Raw genomic sequence first — 18,886 nt, forward strand, 5'->3', positions numbered from 1 at the left:
CTATAAAGTTTGGAGAAGACATATGAGTTCTGTTTTTCTGGTTTTAAGCTCATAAGGATGCCATTAGGTATCTAATGGTTCTAAAAAGTACTTTCAGCTGTGTGTGTATTTTCCTGCTGTCTGTTGCATGCCTACAAGTTGTTTCACATTGGAAAACTCGGAGCAGGTATTTTCTGTAAAAAGTACTTGACAAAAAGACAGATTTGACAAAGAAAAACTCACATGAAACACCAAGGAATGAGAATGTAGTATGTGATGTATTCAGTTTTAGTATCTGATGTTAAAAAATGAGCTGTAAGTTGCATGATAGAAAAGTGCTAATTGAGACAAGAGTGGTGAAAGTTGAGTAATTTTTAAGTTCATCTTAGAATTATAGAAACAATGGGAAGCAAAATACCATTTCTGTATTATAGCCAAGGCAAAATTAAGCACTAAAGGATGCTTAGAATTAGTTTGCCCACCCAGTTAAAAAAGTGTAACTTAACACTGCTTTCATGGGTGTGCTTGTCCTTGTTTAACAGAACACATTAAAATATTTCCTAGTTTCAGAAGTAATTTTTCTTTTCATAGCTTTAATTCAGTATGAATACCTTTTGGATTTACAGGTAGCCCATAAATTTATTCACCTTTGCTTACATCAAGAAATCTTGCCTTCAGTCAAAGAGACTCAGGCACTGATTGATTTGTGAGCAGTGAATTCTCATTTTTATTCATGTGAGGATGGATCTAAATATAGTCACTGAAGTTTTCTTTTGCTGTAATTTTATATTTGCCTTGAATGTGGTGTCTAGTCCAATGCAATGTCAAAGGAAGGAAGTAGAATAATCAGGAGGAAAATGCCAACTGAAAGCTGAGATCTGACTGGTCCTCCTCTCCCACATGGAGGTATACCTGCGGAAACATGAAAACTTCATTTTTCTAAGATGTAATCACAGCTTAATTTTTAAAAAATATTTTAATCTTCTTTTGTTGTTACAGGAAAAACTGATTCTAAAATTACTTAAAGCTACAATATTTTTGTCCAGTGGCTAGTATTTGTATCCATCATCTATTTCAGTTGTACTTCAAGATAACATTTGTTTTTCAGTGACATACTGTGTTTAGATAGTTACATGGACTTTTTTCCCCAATAAATTTAGTTCATATGGAGTAGCAACCCAGACTTTGCTGACATACAGATAGTACCAATAATTATACTAAACTCTTGTTATCTTGTGTTGTGATTTAATCTGAATTGTGATTTATATTGAAAGAGTAAGTGTCTGAGAAATAACAGTCCAAGTTTCAAGAAGCTAATGAGGCCATTGCCCATTTATGTCATGCACACTTGTCTTAATAATGTGTTCTTGTTTGTATGGCACTAATGCTCTTCAAATCCAACTTCTCAGAGGTCTGTGTACATTGAAGAAATGTTCTGTGATCACTTAAGGAGAAAGGAATCACAGTCACTTGTCTTTTATTACTCATCTGCTTCAGAAAGGTACCAAGTTTCATGATGTAAACAGTTTCAATATATAGATTCTTACAGTAAAAAAAAAAAAAAAAAAAAAAAGTTTTTTTTCATTCTCTAAGATTTCATACCTCCTGTTGTAAAAATAACATTGCTTTATGTATTTTCCCAGAGGAAATATATATCATTAGAAATTCACACTGGTTCTTCCCTCTGGTAAAACTGTATATCTGGTTTCCAAAACAAGCTGAGTATGTCAGATATTTTTTGTTGGTTTTGTTGGTTGGTTTTTAGCTGCCACTCTAAATTATGGGTAGGAGTTTCCATTAAAAAGCTCTCTTGATCTTTTACAACTCAAAAAAAGTTGTCAAATGTTCAGTTGTTTACTTTGATCCATCTACTTGCAATTTGCATAAAATAGATGCAGCAGAGGATGATGGCCTCACAGTAATATCATCGAAGGATGATGATTACTGAGCTCTCCCCAGTGGATGTAGATGCTTGCTGGGGCGGGGGGGGTGTTAAGTAGTGGTAACTGTGCAGAGTGCACTGGGACAGAGTGGGCTCAGCAGTCCAGCAGTGGGCTTGGTCAGGTGCGCTGTCCCAAGGTAAGGTGAGAGGCAGGTGTGATGAGCTGAACCAGAGTTAAACACAATGGACGGGAGGAGTAGGAAGGAAATGCAATGTGAAGGTAGAGAAAGGAACAGTAGGAGTCTTGGAAGAAATATATGGAGATATATCTGGAAAATATATCTGGATATATCAATATGGAGACAAAAGCAAATGTCTGTTTTTGCCTATTACTATACCTAAGAAAAATTAAGCACTATTGTCTCTGCTCCCTGCAGAAATAGGGGCATGAATTTAAAGAAGCAAATAAGTGGGGTGGCTCTAGAGTTGGAGGGAGAGAGCAGCAGCAAGTCCCCCAGGTATGGGGAAGCTGGGAGGCAGCCCAGAAGGGCTGGAAGAAGTGGCAAACAGTGCAGGAAGAGGATGCCAGGGAAGAAGCCCAGCCAGCATAAAGTTTGGGAAACATAAATCTTCATTATGGTAAGTACAAATGATATAGATACACCCTAAAAGGGTGGATTCATCAAAATGTAAAGAAAAATAAACATTTCTTTAATTTTTGAAAAGCGAAATGTGAATATCAGAATTTACATCAGATGCCTAAATTTCTATTATTCTGTTTGAAAAACCTGGCAAAATGATTTCCTCTCTGTTCCTCTGGCTTAATACTATTTTGAGGTGAACGAATATTCTAATGAACTCATTTCATTTCAAATCATTAAATATATTCATGCTTGATAACATGCATCAGTTCTTTCTGTGGGGGGGGGGAGATTATTACTAGGAATAGTGCAGTGCATTAGAATTGTATTAAAATGTAGATTTAGGCCATATTTAATTTCCTCCTGAGCTCTGTGTTGTGCAAAAAGTGTACAAAACAGATGTAGTCAAAAGTAAAAATTGACAGAATCAGCTTGTGCCTGCAGGGGTCAGCAAAGAAGTTGTTCAAGTTCTGCCCCTCTCAATCTGCTCCGATTTCATTTGCTCTGTAGAGCACAGTATGCTCTGATAGAACCAGCACACACGTTTTGAATTAATCAGTCATCTCAGCATTAATAATGCAGTGCAAATTATAATAAGCTGATCTGCAAATGTACCTTTGAAAGTCAGTGGTAGAGCTCTCCTTCACACTCAAGCTGCAAAATCTGAATCTTATTGGAAAAGAATTGGAAGTCCCCAAAAGCTGTTGTTACATTCAGAATCAAAATCATAGCGTGACCTTTTCTGTTTTAATGAGTCAGCAGGGTGATGAAGAGATGATACAGAATAGGATCTTTTTGAAAAAAAAAAAAAAAAAAGATTCTCTAGCATTGTTGGTTTATCTAAGCTTCATGTGGGCGAGTCTGCGTGCATGAGGATTTAAAGATAGACCTCTAGCTCTGGAAGATGATAAGTAACATTAGTCATGATGAAAGATTTTTTTTTCCTCAAAGAGAAAAATCCGAAGATCTGTGTTTTCATTTCATATGCTTTCTCAGCACTAAACTGGTTTTCTTCTAACTTCAGAGTTTCTGCAAAAGAAAAATCTATGTCAGTAAAATTCACTGTCAGGAAATAATTTATTTCTGATCGACCTTAGCTTTTGTCTGTTTGAGCCAACAATAAGTAATGGGAACTGAAAGCTGGCCAAAGAGGGACATGGTTTTGTGGTTCCCTCTGGACAACAAAGTGACTCAGATAGGCCAGCTCAGCTAATGTCTGGATGAAATTAAAAATTTCCTTTCAGGTCAGTAATTGAAATGAAGTATTCCACTATTTTCACATGCATTTTTAATGTTATTTTATGCATAGAATGGATATAGCAGTAACAGTTATTTCAAGTTTGATTAAAAACAATAATAAATTCCAGGATGATGTGACAGAAGATTAATTTCTGACCACTTTTGTATTAAATATGAAACAATAATTCAGAAGGTGATTTTTTTCTAATATTCAGAAATATAGTTAGCAATGGCATTTTGTAGGAAAAAAAAAATCTGGACATCTTTGAATTAAAAGAAATATACATCCTGAGGAATAAGACAATTACACTTCATACCATTACATACCATTATCCTTACCTTTCCTAAGTATAGTTCTCAAAATGAACAACAGCTGATACTGTGGTCTCAGCCTGTGAAGTGGGAGGACTTTGTCCCACATGCAATAGAAAATATTCTGACTTAGGCATCTTCTTTTAACCTTATCATTTTTTTATTTTATTTTTTTTTAGTAGCTTGGAATTATTATTTCAGTCTTTGAAACATTACAGTTCATAGGTTCCTTTCAGTATGACTGTTGTGTAGTGAATTGCTCCTTATCCAGTATGTTCGTAGTTTGGTTTTCCTGCCCAAGGGTCAAACGTCTGTCTTTTTTGAATGGCATCTTATTTTTTTTTTTTTTCATGGAGTATTTTCTCAATGCGTCAAAATCATTTTGAATTGTTAACCTGTCCTCCAATATGCTTGCAACCCCTCCCTGCTTAGTGTCACTTGTGATTTAAATAAGCATATTTACTGTGCCACCATGCAGTTTGTAACAGTTTTTAAAGTTAAGGTGCATGGTGAAGTAATTTAATGTAGTTTATTACTAGAAAAATAAATCAGGCAGTGGGCGTTGTTACTCGTTTGGCAATAACACATTCAGATTGACAAAGGCCCAGTCTTGGTTGTCCCACTGCAATATTTGATAATTAACTGAACTTGTGGTATTATTAGCAACTAAAATTACTAAAATAAAATGAAATTTGCTTGCGTTCCATTCCAAAACTATTTCTGGTCTATAAGGTTGATTCTAGTAAATGAAAGCCTTTGGACCCAGACTACAATGTCCTAAATTTTACTAGAGGCTCTGTGCCTAGTGTGCCTTTCATTCAGCATGCTCAGCCAAAGGGAATTAGAGGGACTTAAAGGATCCAAAACCAACACACAATCAATGCCAGAGGGCATTTCTTCCTCTCCTCAGAGAGACTCATTGACTAAAGAGGGAGCCAGAATAACTGGTGCAAAAAGGTGGGTGGTCACAGCTAGCTGAAACAATTCCCACCACATCATGTCTCTGCATATTTTACTGTCATGACGTATTCCTTAATCCATCGGAACCCAGATCTACCACTAGATAGCATACAGCAATGACTTTCAAGCCTCAGTTCTTTTGGAACTAATAGGGAAGTGGATTGAGAGTATAGCAAATAAATTAAATTAATTATGTAGGAGGCAGTGAAATATGACTAAATGCATTGGGATCTTGTTGTTGTTCCTGATGATGCATGTGAATCATTCACATCTTCTGAGCTGTTCTGTTTTCTGGTGGATACACTCCTATGAGAGAGTTCAACACTACCTACAAAGTATATGCTTGTGTGAATCTAATTTAGAAAACATTAGCAATTATCAAGAATGCCCTGGTTTATATTTAGATTGTAATCATTCACTCAATTTATAATGCCTTTGGACAGGGACTGTCATTTTTTATTATTGGAATCCTGTGACTAAAAAAGCTGTAATCAGTGTTGCTAACCTTTGTTTTCGCACTACAGGTAGGCAATAGCTATGAAAGAACAGTTTTAACAGCACAACAGTAAAAGGAGGTTTCATATGCTTAAAGCAAGTCTCTAAACCAAACAAAAACACAGGAAAAAAAATGTATGAGTTTTAAGAATTTTAAATTATATATCATGCATTGGAATTTAAATCTCTGACAAAGGTAAAAATAGCTGCCAGTGATGATCTCAGAGAAGTCTACATAGTAGTTGCTCCTAATCTCATTACTTTCTGTGAGACCTGACAGGTTTGTCACACTGTATTTGGCTAAAAATAAAATAAAATAAAAATTAAAAAAAAAAAAGACTGTTTTTTATGTTAATTAATTCAAGAAAAATTGGGCCCCTCGCTACAAGAAGGACATCGAGGTGCTTGAGCGGCTGCAGAGAAGGGCAACGAAGCTGGTGAGGGGCCTGGAGAACAAGTCCTACGAGGAGCGGCTGAGGGAGCTGGGCTTGTTCAGCCTGGAGAAGAGGAGGCTCAGGGGCGACCTTATCGCTCTCTATAGGTACCTCAAGGGAGGCTGTAGCGAGGTGGGGGTTGGTCTGTTCTCCCACGTGCCTGGTGACAGGACGAGGGGGAATGGGCTTAAGTTGAGCCAGGGGAGTTTTAGGTTGGATGTTAGGAAGAACTTCTTTACAGAAAGGGTTGTGAGGCATTGGAACAGGCTGCCCAGGGAAGTGGTGGAGTCACCATCCCTGGAAGTCTTCAAAAGACGTTTAGATGTAGAGCTTAGGGATATGGTTTAGTGGGGACTGTTAGTGTTAGGTCAGAGGTTGGACTCGATGATCTTGAGGTCTCTTCCAACCTAGAAATTCTGTGATTCTGTGAAATAGGAAGATGGGTGAAACACTATAAACAGACTTGCATACAACTTTCTGAGCCAGTTCTCTCATCATTAGATATTCTTTGGACAGAATGTTCCTGTCCTGGATGTGACTGTTCTTCACTATTAGGGACTAGCTGTGGCTGCTTTCTTTGGGAACCATTTTCTCCTGGGGTCTTTTTACTGCAATTGTATCAGTCTTGTATCAGTCCTGCATTTACTTTAAAATACTCATTTCTATAGCTTTTTTTTTTTTTCATATATTTTAATCTTGTGTGATTTCAGACAATGTGACATCCTTAAATTTCATCCAGCTTGTCATCCCAGTTTGTTTTCAACCAGATGGGCACTTAAGTATTTTTTATCTTCTGTAGGGGATATCCTCATTGGGAAATGGCCAATGTAGCCCTGTTGGCAGCACTTATTGTACGTGAACACTGATATATTCAAAACACAGATAATTCTCAAATTGTATGTAGAAATGTTTCTCAAACATTCACTTTCTGCAAAGGTCCAAGAAGCAGATGAAGCCACTGTTAGCCACTGAAAGACTGGCAAAGAAATAACTTAATCATCTGCTTCTGCAAAACTCCTTTCAGGCAGGCTTTTCCTGAAAGCATTTGCTGAGCTGATTAAGGTTACTTCTTGGTTGCTAATGCATTGCGGTAAGGGTCAGGTAGCATAAAGCCTCTAAATATTTCTCTGGTTTCTAAAAGTCATCCTTATTATTTATAATGTACCAAGTTATTATATTGTTTAATATTTAAATGGAATGGTATTTTAATCAGTAACTCAACAACAAAGTAATTTAAGTTCTGTTATGAGATACTATATCTCACCCATTTGTGTGCATCATGCTTGCTCTAAATCAGAAGCAATTTATAGATATAGAATCATTTTTCTGTAGTGCTTTCAATTCATTTTTCAATTTTTAAACCTGTAACACCTTTTTTGCTAGCTACACATATTCACAGTTCTTTCTTGTTGATATTCCTCTAACTCTGAAGTGCAATTATATTGTATTTCCTTGCTATTTGCAAGCATATAAAGTCTTTATTGACCCTAGTGTGATAGAAACCTATCTCTGGTATAGTAACCAATAAATCTTGGAGTTGAAATATGTCTGCTTTAATCTTCACTGTAATCAATTAAGCTCTGAGGTTAGAACTACTAAGATTTAATTCAGCTTGGTGTTTGCAGAAGTCTCTGAACTGCCTTTTCTGAGGAATTGATTGTAATATTAAGATATGTTAGTAGAAGAGCAAATCTATAAACAAGATCTAAATTTGGTCACAGCTATAAAATAGTGGTTGAAGTATACCACTGGGTAATGTGTTATATCCACTTTTTGGTCAAAGGTCAATAATTTATAAGGTTTAATGAAATAAATGGCTTCTAGTTTGTACAGAAAAAATTGTATACATGTGTGAAGTTCCATGCAACTTGTTTTTATCTAAACAATTATTTTTAATTTGAGTCATGCATTAGTCAGACTGTTGATATGAAGGGTCATTTCTAAGTGCCACATAGTAACAGTTCCTGCTACTACTTCTGCTTGTGTTATTCTTGTTTTTTTGTGTGTGTGGTTTTTTTTTTTTCTATATTCCTCCAAAATTCAACTGAAATTAAACTGTATGATCCCTCGCTGTCTGTCACTCCTCCAGTAATAACTGTCAGACTGCAGATACATTTTAGCCTTCAAGATAGGTAATCTGAGAGCCTCAGGGAACCATTACACATTTCCTCAGAATGGCAAATGTGATGTTATCCTTGATTTGACCATTCAGGAGAAGCACCCATGAGGTAGATTGCACCATGGACTTACAAGAACCCAGGACCTAGAGAAGATAGCCCTCCCAAGAGTCTCATCAAACACTGTTGGAGGAGGCATTAGTCAAAAGGTTTACCAGCCATCAAACATGGCAAGCCTCAAATCATCCAAGGCTTTAGTGCAATACTGTCAGTCTTTCCCATGCAAGCTCATTGCCTGTGACTCCTGTGAGGGATATATGGAACGGCTGTGATGGAACCTCTGTTACTAGCCTTGAGTTTCATCCACCTTTTTTTCTCTATATACTTCACAATTCCTCTTCAATCTCTTCTTCCATTTTCTTGCACAAGCCCTGGCTATCTGAAGCTATGTTATTTTCTGTCATACAGGCCATGTTTCATCACTAAGCTGATCCATGTGTAGTAGTATGGGTAGAAACATTGCATCTTGCAAGTCCCTCATAAGCTTCCTATCTCTGCTTCAAAACCAGAATAAGAACAGTTCTCATCTGTCCCCTCCATTTCCTTTATTATTATTTTTTCTTGGGTCCACCAAAATATAACAGAGGATGCGGCTGGTTTGGGGAATAAACTCCTTTTTCCTTGTGAAATGTGAAAACACTTCAGTTGTTCATTTTTTTCCACCTCCCATCCAAACCAGACTTTGTCAAGCCTGAACAATAAACATCTCATGTTTTTCAGAACACGGTGGTATCTCTTTTTATCTCCCTGACTTAGTGGAAAGAAAAGAAAAGATTAATCAGAAAGCAAAGATTCATTTAAACTGAAAAGCTCTTGTGGTGATGTACGAGTTTCACCAAAAGTTTTCTAGTGGAGAACAATGCACGAAACAGCGAGGCCCATCCTTTCCCCAGGCAGCTGGGAGAACAATGTTTAGGGCAGTTACCTAGCTTGTAGAAAGTGCAGGTCCAGCTTTCTGTGTTGCCTAATTTAGAAGAGAGACTGAACCAAAGTCTTCTAGCATGCTGGGTGCATGACCTTAGAATCAGACTGCTCAGAAGATTTTTCAGTGCCTTGCAGGATTTTTCTAAGACTTTTGTAAGGTCCTAGTTTTAGCTTGAGCATTTTTACAAGAAAATAAATCTTTTCTTTATTTTGCTGTGTGTTCTAACATTGTATCTCATCAAGAAGAGATTCTAAAGAATGTACAGCTCTAAGAACAGTGAATTGTTATGAAATACAAGCTCACAGTTTGATTATTTTCTTACACATTTTCTTAATTGTCCTTAATTGTCATTTCTACAGACAGAAACTCTGGAAGAGGCACCTGTTAGATCATGAAGTAAAAAGAAGTAAAATGTGGAAGAAATGGTATAAGGTAAGGAACAGCACTGTGATCTTCCAGTCTGCTGAAGCTATGATGTGGCACCACTTATTTCCCTCTCCAGCCTAATTCCTTACCTCTACTGGCAGAAGTAGGCATCCTCCTCATTGTAACCTTTGATAGTTTTGTTGTTGTTGTTGCCATTGTTCTGAGTCGGTTTTCAGATGGATCATTTCCTCGGCCTGGTTTATCATGTAGCTACATGCATGCTTGAACCAGTTCTCTAAGAGCAGAAATGTACAGATAACGTAGGAGGAGTTGCAGGACCCCCTGATCAGCAATGTTATTGTGCATATTAACTTAAACTGACACAAAACAACAGCAAAAATCTCTAGAGGATTTATTGATTAAATTACTTGTCTACCAAGTACAGAATTTTACAGTGACTCATGGTGGTTGGTTGAAGTCCTAGCTGTAGTAAGGAGATCAGTGCACTCCTAATTGGGATTTCACTAGAACCAAGGATTCAAAGTCATTACTTTGAAGAGGCTTCTGTCTTCCCTGAAAAAAACCTTCTGTCTGCATAGAGCTGTTGCTGTGAGTGGTGTCAGAGATATGCCAGGCAATAAACCTGTACCACCCTACAAGCAGAAATCAACAAAGATAGAATTTAGAAGCAATAAACCTCACACAAGAACTAGAAACTAGAGTAGCATGAGTAGGGACTGCTAAGGTTGCATTGCTGCCTCCTACTGTTTTTCAACTGTGTGCCTGCTTGGTTCGGTTTATACAATGTGCCATAGGGTCATATTGCTGACTTTTGCACTCATAAGCATTCGTTGTGTACTGTGAACAGACCTCTGCACTGAACAGGAGTGTATCTTATATAAAAGGCATAGAAAAGCAAAAGGATATGTGCTAGCAGGGCAACACAATAGGAGAATTTGCACTTTCAAAACCCATTGAAACAGAAAGAAGAAGAAGAAAGCTATTTTCTGTTGAGATTCCACTGATGATGAAGTTTCCATTGTTGCATGACTGATAAATTACTTGTGTGTGTGTGTGACATATGTGAATACATGCATAAACGAGGAAAAAAAAGTGATAAAATTGTTAGTATGTTCTTGTTTAATTTAAAAAGACATTAATAAGTGTCTGTTTTATTCCTATAAGGAAAAATAAAAGGAGCTGGTATCTAGAGCACTGTATATGAAGGTTTACTCGTGGGTACCTCCCAGTTCAGTGAACTCACTGTGTATGTTCTGTTATTCTGATGATGGCTAAAGTGACTGAGGCCTCAGACAGAAAGCAGGTCACCCAGGTAGCACAGGCTTGCTCCTGACTGTGTTGACTGAAACAGCTGGACACAGAACTCTACTTCTTTTTGACAGACACCTTCAATTAGTCTTAACATGACATATATAAATAAGGCAAAAATAATGCATAGGTGGAGAATATGTAATTTTCAGGTAATTTTTGTTTCTGAGCTAATGAAAATATCACATTTTAGAGCAAAACCTAAAAGCTTACTAAATAGTATTTATAAAGCTCTAGTTGAGCTTTAGAGAAAATTTCTGCAGCACATTTTTCTTCAGGGAAATAGTGTTTTGGAAATTCTGCATAACCTTTTTTTTTTTTTTTTTTTTTTTTAGAAAAAAAAATAAACATCCCATTTCATTGTGAAATCACTACTTAAAATTATAACATTTAAGATGCTAAAAAGCCTTGTTAAAGAAATCCACCAGAACTGCAATATTTGGGGATGAAGGAACACATGATTTTCTTATGAAATCTCTAAAATCTTTGCTAACTTTTCTTCATTTATATTGGAAATAACTGCCTTAAATTACAAAGAAGACTTCAGTATGTTCAAGCCTGTTTATACACAGCTGCTATATACATGAGGTGAGTTCTATAAGACAGAAATTCAAAGTCAACCCAACCTTGTAATTTGAGTGGCTTTTCATTGTAACACTCCAATACCTGCTTTTTCTCATTATTATTATATATATATTTTTTTCTTTTTTTAGAACATCACAGAAGAACTAATCTGAGCATTTTGAAGTTTGGCTCATTCCACTGATTTTAAGAGGCTTTCAATCCAGCGCCACTAGTTGGCCATTGGCCATCATTTCTGACATTCAAGGGTATGTGTGTATATATCCAATTTCCCAACAACTACTGGTAGATGCCTCATCTCATTTTAGTGCATGATTATAAAAACACTAAAGTAGCACATTTCTTAGCTGGATAGATATGTTGCTATTTATGGGGATTTTGTCATGTATATTTATGAGCTTCTAAAATTGTATATCCATTTTCAGAATTTCTTTACTGTCTAAATCTCACGAATTATAACATAAATGTTTTAATATGCATGATTATTAACAATACATAAGAAAAATACAAGTAATATTGTGACTAATTTCCTGTGGGGACTGATAAATTGCCTGTATATTTATTTCTTGTTGGAAAATCTGACTTCATAATTTCATATGATTCCTAGGTATAATATGTGTCTTTGTCAAATAAGGCAAAACGTATTTGACGTCCATTTACATGCCATTTAGAGATCTTGGTGTACATTAATAGAAAAATACAAACTTCCCCCCCCCCCCCTCCCCCGCCCTCAGCAAACAGGCTATTGACCTGTCACTTAAAAATGATAAGAATTTATTTGGTACTATTTCCACACCTTTACTGTTTTCATTTATGGACTGATTAGTACTTTCATAAACCTGTAGCCAGACTCAACATCAGCTCAAGCTTGCAAGGATGTCATTTAATTAGGAGGAAGAGATGAACACTTTTCAACAACCCATTCTTCTCACTGCTGAAATTTTCTGAACTTGTTTATCACACCCTGTTAACAAATGCTGGCAATATATAAGCATTTTAAATGTTGTATATAAATTAAGAGATTTATGTATGTGCTGGCTTATGCTTTGTTGTTCCTAAAAGTGTAAAATGATGCCCTTATTAGTTATCTAAATAGCCACTAATGATATTTCTCTCTGGATACAGTGCCTAGTGTCATAAGGGATGAACTCGTGCTGCAGCCTTAGAATAATTCAGCTTAAGATTCCTTCAGCCATGAGATACAGATCCCCTGGGAATCGGGTTTTGTTCGTTAGTTTCAAAAACATTTGTTTGAAAAATACAATGATTTTTAAAGCAAAGGATGAGAGGAGACCTCTAGTTTTCATTACAAAAATCAAACAATCACATTCCCCCTGCCCCCAAAACAAACAAACAAAAAACACATTTGCCATAATACACAACTATAGAAATCTCAAAAATACCTGTGGTATGAGAAAGCTGTTTCCTGCTTTTCTGGGGAGTCACATGCCTTGTTTTAAATGTTCAGTAAACAGTATCTGCTATCTCACGTTTGATAAATATAATTATAGCCAGTTACAAAACATGCCTCAGTGAAGAGTAATTAGGAAACCTCTGTTACACATCTATGAAGTAGTATTTCTTGACTGCTACCATTTCTAGCTGTGATATCATCTCTTTCCACATCAAAGTTGCTGCTGCTTATTTTGTGGAATGGGATTTAAAAGTGGAGTTTCAAGCAAGGCATTCTCCAGTATATGTGATAGACATAGTAGCACAGAGACCATTCCATGTAAGCTTTTAGCCCCCAAGTCTCTAGATTATCATCCAAAATGTTCTGAAGAGCATTAATAATTAAAATATTCTCAAGCTTTTTGGGTAAAGACAGTCCTGCTAAACATAGGTTTGGATAAACTGCTAAGATCAACACTTGCTTGGATTTTGGCAAGAGTATTTTTGCACATTACAGAACGTATAACAATTTCAGGTAATTTGATTTAAAAGAAGTCCAGGTAAGAGCAATTTGCAAAGCACTTCCTTGTCAAAGCTTTGACGGGTTGTATTGTGGAAGGAAGTACAGGTAAACACACCTTACATGTACACAATAACCATGTCATTAAATTCGGCAACACAGAGTAACGGAGTTTATCTTTGTTTTCATCATTACACAGTTGCATTTTCTCATAAATTATGATCACCCCAGTTAGTAGTGTAATAATAGTAGTGTATCAGCTAGGGATTCACAAAAAAACTGCTTGTAGAAAGGCATGCTAAAAAAAATAAAAAAATAAATCTTCAGTGAATTTTAAAGTTACTTAATTGTATCCAAATGGGATGTGGAGAAAATAGCATTTAAACCAGGCATTTTTGTAGTATTCTGGATTGCATATCTGGGAAGGATTTACAAGTCTAAGATTGCAAGTGAAGAAGTGATTGTGAAAGCAGTGACAGTTGCAAATATGAATACTTAGCTTGCCAGGATCCTGTCTTTACTGAAGAGTTATATTTTAAAGATGTCTACAGTTGACTGGGAACCTGAGCTGTGGCAAGAAATTGCTATTCCTAAAGCACTCTACAGTAAAACATATGTTGAATGAATTGTAGGCTTGGGTTAGTGTGAATGTAAAATGAAAATTTTAAGGTTTAAAGTTATATGAAAATCCTAACAAAAAATGTGTATTGTTTTATATTTTATGATTTGTCATCTTTGGTAATCATTAAACAAAACTAATTTTAAAATAGATTTCAATCTTAATGTATACTTAAATATTTATATATTTATTTAATAATACACTATCTTACCAAATCAAGAAAAGAACCTAAAATATGAACTCAGACCAGCTCTGTTTCTTTGGACTATGTGGCATATTTCTTACAGCATTTACTGAGTACAAGCCCCATTATATCACCTTGTTGAATGGTATAATTCCCCGTCTTTCTACTTTGAAATCTTTCTCCTGGTAGATTGCAGACCTCTAAGTTACACTGTAGTCTCTTTTCTTCCACAAGTACAATCATTTCGTCACTGTCAGCTGGAAGAGAACGTCTGGTTGTTATGGCATTAATGATTGAGTTTGACATGGGGGAAAAAAGTGCATGTAAAGGATTTAATTAGACTCATCCCTTGTTTTCGTTTGACTGATAGTGCAGGTTTATGATATAATTGGGTTGTTTTTCAGCCTTGTTTTGGGAACAGCTTTGGAGTGAAAAAATCTCTTTCCAAATTTCATGCACAAGTTAAGCACAGAATTGCTTTCACTATTATTAGCTAAATTTCCTGTCACAGACACCTGTTAAATACTGTAAATAGCAGGGAATTTCTGGGCTGGGGGAATTCTAAGGGTGGTAGGATTGGCAGAAGTGGGAAGATTCCTGTCTCTAATTCAGCTACTGCACCACTTTGTCCATTGTGCACAACTTCATGTTGTCTGTTCTGTCTGAATCCTAAACTGGAGGTCTGACAGCACTGCCAGGTTTGAGCACAAAAAAAAAAAAAAAAAAAAAAAAAAAAAAAAAAAAAAAAAAAATTAATTCAGGCACTGTACTTAAATTTTGAGGGAAATTCCAAAAATTGTGTCTAGCTCTGAAGAACTTTAGAACTCTCTAGAACTTTTTTTAACTTTAAAAATGTATTATGGGTTTCTTAGTCTTATCACCTTTCAATAGCTAGAGGTTAAAATAAATTAAAAATCATCATCCTACAGAATTATTAGAAGGGAGTGATGCATTTACCTTTATCAGAAATGTGTTTCATAGTCTGAGTGACATAGGTAGAATCTGAACCTAAAATTATTCTAGAAGCTCATACTGCCAGTCATCTAATTGCATGGCAGCTCCTACTCTCTCTCCTGCTCTTTGTGCATATGTGCCTTACCTTCAGGAAATCCCCGTAATTCATTTTGGCTTTGCAGTTAGAGGGAGTTTAAGAGGCCTACACTGTGTTTGATTCCTGAGGGTACCATGCTACCCTGAGTTTGCAAAAAAGACATTTACAGTTACGCTGGATGAGTTGAGAATTGGTTTCTTCTTAGCTTGATAGTCAGTGTGAGCTCTAATAATGTGTTTAAGAAGTGTCTTGGGACTGGTTTGCCTTTCCTTTCACGAAGAAAGCAGCCATGATGGTAAAACCAGTGAACAAGTCTGAAGCTGGAATAGAGGGTGCTGCTTAAAACAGAAATCTGTCAACTAACCACTACCACATCTCTTCCCTTTTTATCGTTTGTAAGGTATAAAGATCAATCTTTCCCTTGGTGTCACTTCAGTTCAGTAATCCGCAATGCCAAGCACCAGCTGCAAGCATGGAAACTGTGCCACTATGGGAGGATGCTGCTTTTATGGCATCCCACCTGTAGATGCAGAACTGGTGACATCTCCCCTTGAAAAGCATATGCCAAGGCACTGTTGCCATATGGCAGAAAGATGCAAATGTTTTAGAGGAAGTGACAGTGGGTAAAGAGGCACAAATGCTAAAAATTGTATCTAATACAGTGTGGGAAAAGAAGGTGTGGATAACACCAGAGGAGAGACAAACCAACATAACTGGAGTCTGTCTCAAGAACCTTCAACCCACACATACATCTAAAAAACTCATTATTTTATGAACTAAGACTGCCATTACAGAGTATCAGTAGGTATGATACTGAAATTACTGGAAAGTTGAGTTTGAGAGGCTTCTGTTGTCACTGTTGTTCATAAAAGAAAAAAAAATAATCAAAATTTACTTTGTCAGAGGAAACCAAAACCAGACTTACTCAGAAAATGTGAAACAAGATGCTGGTTCATCTCCTCCACTAGTTAGAAGCCTTGGCACAAAACCTGCTGTGGTAGTGATGTCAAGACATTTTGGGAGACAGCAGAGGTCCTCACCTTCCTTGAAGTGCAAGAAAGGTCAGAGCTGCATAACTTAAGCAGATAGACTGTCAGAGCCTGCAGGCTGTGTGAGCAGTCATAACCCAAGTAATTCAGCTGTTGCTTCTTCCCATCTGTAAGAGACAGGTACTGAGGGCGAGGGCTACGTTGGCTGGCCTGAAAAGTCTTTTAAAAGGAGGGGATGATACAATTACCATGGGAATAAAACTTTCTCTGTTCTGTTTCTTCTGGCCAAGTTCATATCTGGGATGCCTGACTCCTTTTTATATCTTTGTATGCGACCTTTTGCTTGTTTGTTTTTGAGAGGCCAAAATCTGAAAACTATTGCAGGATTATTTTCAGTACCAATTGAGCTGATTTTTGGAAGCCTATCCGCACAGCCACAATCTAAGAACACCTTCATCCCAGGTCATCATCTGCAGCTGCAGGGCATCTCGACTGTCACTCCTAGAGAAGCTCACTGATACTCTGAAAGTAAAGTTTGAGTTTTGACCCTGCCCCAGAGCAAACAGTACTTGAACTGCTGTTATCATGGTCACTGTAAGCCATGTAGAGATCATGTAAAGTGGCTTTTAAAAGGTCAGCAGAAAAGCTTCCACAAGTGAGAAATTACACAAAATTTTTTATTGATTTATATTTTCAGTAGTAATTTGTCCTGCTTCTGGCATCTAAAATAAATCTCTTCCAAATAGGAAACATTTTTTGCCTGTTCTGGCACGCCCAAAAGAAAACTCAAACTTTTCTGTTTTTTGTTTTCTAGTGGATACAAGTTATAATTTGCATAGCAGTCACATGGCATGGTGCCCTGTCAATCAAGCTTTTAAAAACAAAATTTGATTTAAACAGTGCTTGCTTAAATCCTATGTCTACACAGTTCTACACATCTAAACTCCTGATGAAATGAGTAGTTGTCAAAAAAACAAAACATGTATTATCTGTTCCTTATACAGACTTGAGCAATAATGAATACCGTTACAAAGAAAGACTGTAGCAGATATGACAGATTTGGGATTTTTTTTTTTTTTTCTCATCACATCAGGAACACTGGATATGAATTAAAACACAGCAGTGTGTGTTGGGAGGGAATCAGATGTTCTCTAAAAAAATTTGCCAGGAGAGGTTTGTAGGAATAGGAAACATCTTTATTAGTACAAATAACTGCTGTTCAAACTGCTGTTACCTGAAGAAAGGTTTGTGCCTCTAGAAGTGTACCTCAGAGTTGTCCATTTTTTTCCTATTGAATCATTTGTTCTAAGAAAGTATATTAACTCTCCTCTGCAAACCTTGTGTCATTTGTGGTCTCACGGGCATCAACTACTGGAACAACCCTACTGTACCTTGGATCATTTGCAGATGTATTTTGAAAGTACGTGTAAGCAATTTTGTATCTGTGAATTATGGGTGCAGCGATCTCCCACTCTATCAGGAGGGCATGGTAAGGATTGTACTAAATGTCTGCTGGGGGATCTGCCTGAGAGCAGTGGAAGAGAAATAGTTGTTGTATCCCTGTCTGTCAGTGGTGGGCAACCATTTGCAATTTGATAAATATCTTCCATGTGTTCTTCACCTCTCTCTTGCCTCCTCATTCACTTTGCAGTATACACTTTCTGCCTGACCTGCCAAATGTGTCCAGTGAGAAGAGGCAATTTTTCACATTTTGTTTGCTGAGGTCATGACAGCTCCTTCATTTACAGCTGGAAGCATTGGTTCTGTCTCTGAAAACAGCCCATCTAGTTCACAGTACTCAAACTTAGCCTTTATACTGGTTGTAATGCACTGTCCCTTCTGTCTGCTTCACGACAGCTCTTGATCTTACAGATTCAATGACACGCTTTTTTTTTTTTTTAATTATTTGTTTAACAGCCAGTGTTAATAATAAGCTTTTGTCTACAGTGCTCACTATGTCACATTATCTGTATGTCCTGGGTGAGGTCATCAGAGCTCTTGAAGGAACGGACCTAATGAGCCTTGAGAACAAAATTCCATTAGAAGTGGATGTAGAGGATTCTCCAGGTACAGTATCTCTCAATTATTTGACTTCTCAAGCAGCTACAAAGAAATTTTAAATAATTAAAGATAAAAGGGATAAATAAAAGATATAAAAGAGGAATATCCTCAGAGACTTCTAGAGTGTAGTTATGACTTTCCAAAGTCAATTTTCTAAAAGCTTGAAATCCATGCAAGGAGGTAATATAACCCATGCTTATTTTTCTTGATTTGAATGAAAGATACAAAATAAAAGTTGGATATATACCTAGTTAATTTTTCACTTTTGCATACTCTGACTATGCATCTTTTCTCCTTTCTGTCCTGACTCCCAGCTTCTTGCTTCTTTGTATTGTTTTTGCTGCATAGTAAATCTTACAGAAATATTCATAATGAATTGATCATTAAACTGTCTTGCTTACCTTCTGTCTAACAAGCACAAGAAGGGCTCTTGTTTCTGCAAAGGCCCATGTTTCTTGGTTCATTTATTTTATTAAGTTTAAATGGGGGATGAAGGATGCTATTCTTTTAAAAGAAATCAATTCAAGGATACAACAGAATGGGCTAAAGCAGTACTGTTGTTAGCACACTTTATCCTATGTTTTTTATAAAAAAGTTTTCTAAGTTCTAAAAAGCAGACTCTGGCAGATTAGAGATTTTCCTTGGGCTTTTGGTTCAGCATCAATACTGCCATCTTCCTTCTGTTCTGATTTTCTTAACTCCTCAGAGCTTTAATTCAGCTGTTACAGGTGTTCCCATTTTTCTCCTTA

At 36.6% G+C, this 18,886-nt stretch overlaps 2 long non-coding RNA genes across 2 annotated transcripts in view; one reads left to right on the forward strand and one right to left on the reverse strand.

The window, feature by feature from the left end:
- Positions 1 to 682: 682 nt before the first annotated feature.
- Positions 683 to 18,886, reverse strand: part of LOC311444191 — a 433,978-nt gene continuing 415,774 nt past the window's right edge. Inside the window, exon 7 of the long non-coding RNA XR_014697698.1 lies at positions 683 to 891. This is a non-coding gene — a long non-coding RNA (uncharacterized lncRNA). The remainder of the gene's footprint in view (positions 892 to 18,886) is intronic.
- On the forward strand, positions 11,141 to 18,105 carry LOC311444201. The gene is made up of 3 exons (XR_014697723.1): positions 11,141 to 11,327; positions 11,453 to 11,569; positions 18,024 to 18,105. It is a non-coding gene; the product is annotated as an uncharacterized lncRNA (long non-coding RNA).

Source organism: Aythya ferina, assembly GCF_964211825.1.
Source record: "Aythya ferina genome assembly, chromosome: 13".
Classification (NCBI taxonomy): Eukaryota; Metazoa; Chordata; class Aves; order Anseriformes; family Anatidae; genus Aythya; species Aythya ferina.